Below are 3,742 nucleotides of genomic sequence, written 5' to 3' on the forward strand. Positions count from 1 at the left end.
GAGTGGCTTTGCCCCCGCTTACCCTCCTGCTCACAGCACAGGTGAGACTCACCAAAGGAAGGTGTAGGGTAAATGTTGGATATAGCCCCATTCCCCACTCCCTTGCATACCAGAGTTACCCCTTCCCCCTGGGAAGCTACCACTTGCCAAAGTAGTTACCCAAGGAAAGGCATGTCCCTTTTAAGACAAACAGAATGTTGGAGGGAGCAGGACTCTCAGCAAAGGAACAAGCACTCTGGCACCAGAAGAGTAGCAGACAGACTAATTTATCTACCCAGCCGGATCTCAGGCTCGCTTTGAGTTATGTGATCTGGGTGATGGTCTGCCTGTAAGCCTGAAAGTGATTTACATCCCTACTTTGGTCTGTTAATTATATAACTGCTGTGTATACTCTGTGGTGGTGTGGACTTCTTACCAACCAGCTGCCATCGGCTCCTCTCATAAGTCTAATAAACCAATGTCTCCACCTGCTGGACCTCCAGGTGACTTCTTTGGAATAGGTAAACACTACACAAGTGCACTCTCAGATTAGTGTGGACTTCTTACCAACCAGCTGCCATCGGCTCCTCTCATAAGTCTAATAAACCAATGTCTCCACGTGCTGGACCTCCAGGTGACTTCTTTGGAATAGGTAAACACTACACAAGTGCACTCTCAGATTGGGGGCTCCCACGTTACAAAGAAAGCGTCATCTACAAAGCAGAGGAAGAAGCACTCTTCCTTCTCCACAGGATTCCCAGAGACCTTGGCCCAGGACTTGCTCCTGTGCACATTTCTCCTTCCTATCAGACTCCAGGGCCCAGTCTGCCCTCACTCAGGCTCTCTTGGGGTCTTGGACTATCCAGCAGATAGTCACCATTTCTTGTGCTGAGGCAACAGTGGCACTGGGTTCATAATTGTGTCTCCTGGTACCAACAGCATCAGGGCAGAGCCCTGCAAGTCTGCTGTGTGGGGTCAAGAATTAAACCTCAAAGACCCAAGAACAATTCTTGAGCTCCAGATGTGACAAGTCAGCTTCTTTGAGCACCTCTGGGCTCCAGCCTTGATATGAGATGAGACTCACTATTATTGCTGATTCTGTGCAATGTGGGGTGAAGGAGGCTTTTTCCAAAGTTCCCCATTGATGAGTAAGTGACACCAGAACCCTCCTGAGCTGGCCCTACTCCCCTTCTGTTGCCTTTTCTGTTGTCATCTCCTGACTTACAATACATTCTAGGTTCAATACTGAAGAAATGTGGTCCCCTCCTCTCTCCCACACCTGGCAAATTGAGTTCTTGGGAACATCAGCTCATTGAGGCCACTTGGGAATAAAGGCTCTGTCCCTGCCTGTGTGTGGGTGGATGGGGCTGTTTTTATCTCAGTTTCAGAAGACAGGGTCACCTCTCCGGACTCAAAGAGTGGGGCCACTTCCTTGGTTTCATGGGCCAGGCTATCACTACACAGGGCCACACATGTGGAGCTGCCACCTAGTACTGCAGAGGTGGGACTGCTGCCCATGGCTGCAGAGGTGGGGATGTTATCCAAGGTCCAGGGGAGATGCTGCCACTCCAGGGGACCCGGACAACAGATCATCAAGCTAAAAAAATGATTCTCAAGCCTTAACATCAAATAGAATGTTCCCTACATTTTGAACTTGATCTTGGGTCCCAAGATCCTTTTCTTCATTCCAATTTATTCTTTTTGGAATGGGAATGTCTACCGTATGCCTGTCACACCATTGTATTTTGGAAGCAGAACAGTTTAATTTCACAGATTCATAGCTGAAGAACAATTTTGCCTCAGGACGAATCATAACTGGAATCTCACTCATATTTGATTTAGAATAAATTTGGGTCTTAGAGTTGCTGCTGGTTAGTTAAGACTTTGGGGCTATTGGGATGGGGGTGAATGTATTTTACAAGTGAGAAAGACATTAATTTTGGAAATCATAGGAAGAAGGATTTAAGCTGAATTGTGTTCCCCAAAAATTTATATGATGAAGCTCTAATGCACAGAATGTGACTGAATTTGGAGATAGGGTCCTTAGAGAGGTAATAAAGTATAAACGAGGCTATTAGGTGGGTCCTTATCCAATCTCACTGGTGTCCTCATAAGAAGAGGATATTTGGGCACGCAGAAATGAGACACCAGGAATGAGTGTGCACAAAGGAAAGACCATGTGAGGAGGACACAGCAAGAAGGTGGCCTTCTGCAAGCCACAGAGAGGCCTCAGGAGAAATCAAACCTGCCAATACTTTTGTCTTGGACTTCTGGGCTTCACAATGTGAGGAAATAAGTTCTGTTGTTTATGCCACCAGATCACTTGTTGTGACAGCCCAAGTGAATGAAAACATGAGGGGCCAGGGAGGACTGGGGTAAGGAAGGAGAGGCTGGGGCGCAGGAGAGGAGGCAGGGCAGGGAGGAGCCAAAAGGCCAGTCTCTGAGGTGAGTCACTGAATGGAGTCTGAACTGCACTTACTAATATCTGGGTGATTTGGGGAAAATCTTTAACCTGAAGTTGGCTCTGTTGTAAAGACCCTGTCCTTGGTGCTGACCCAGGCCCTGGACTCTAGAAAGACCTTGGAGTTAGGAAGGTGGAGCCGAGATTCCATGTTTTCAAGACTGTTTTGCTGAACTCTTATCACCAAACATGTTTAGCTCTGGGGACCCTGAGCCCTGGGGCTGTGCCCTCCATGGTTTTGAGTGCAATCTGCTTTATTAGATCCACCTCTTCAAATGCTAATCACATCAAGAAACACCCTCATAGACACACACCAAATAATATTTACTCTGGGCACCTTGTGTCTCAGCCAAGTTGATACCTAAAATTCCCCGTCACATTGATTAAAATGGTAAAATTTATGTCATGTGTAGTTTACCATAATAGAACAATTTGCACAGTCTAAAAATAAGATACATAAAGTTTAATTTTGAAATCATATAACTATAAAAGTGTTGACAGAATTGTGTAATGAGCACCCTTATACCTTCTCCCTGGATGCATCAATGAGTTACATTCTGCCTTACTGTCTTCTCTCTGTCTCTCTCCCATCTCTCTCTTTCTCTGAAAATTAACAAACATCCTCTGTCCAGTCCGTAGCCCCATTTTCCCAATTGCCCAAGAATGTCTAATATGAATATTTAATTTTGTTATCAGACAGGACTCTCTAGATTTCCACCTTCATATTTGATTGTTACTTCTCTCTGGCCCACCATTTATCAACAAAGATGTCTTTGAAACTTATGCTTATAGAAAATTTTACAAAAAGTTCCACAGAAAGAAATGTGTCCATTTCTGGCACCAGAATCACAGTAGAATCATGTTCATTGTTGCATTTCTGCATTGCCATGAATGCTAAAGGGAGTCCTTCATGCTGAAATGAAAGGACACTAGACTGTAACTTGAAGTCACACTAAGAAATAAAGAACTCTAGTAAAGATAGTAACATAGGTTAATATAGAAGGCAGTATTAATGTATTTTTGGTTTGTAACTTCCCTTTGGAGGCATTATTACCTATCTTACAGAAAGAAAAAGGATTATAAGATAATATTATGAACAATCACATACAAATAAATTAGATGACTTAGATGAAATAGACAGATGTCTAAACATACACAAAGAACCAAAACTTAGTAAAGAAGAAACAGAAAATTTGAACAGACCTATAACAAGTAGAGAGATTGAATCAGTAATCAAAAACTTCTGAACAAAGAAAGCCCAGGACCAAATGGCCTCTGGTGATTATACCAACTGTTAAAGAA

Source organism: Galeopterus variegatus, unplaced genomic scaffold, assembly GCF_000696425.1.
Source record: "Galeopterus variegatus unplaced genomic scaffold, G_variegatus-3.0.2 Scaffold13451, whole genome shotgun sequence".
In the NCBI taxonomy this organism is placed as follows: domain Eukaryota; kingdom Metazoa; phylum Chordata; class Mammalia; order Dermoptera; family Cynocephalidae; genus Galeopterus; species Galeopterus variegatus.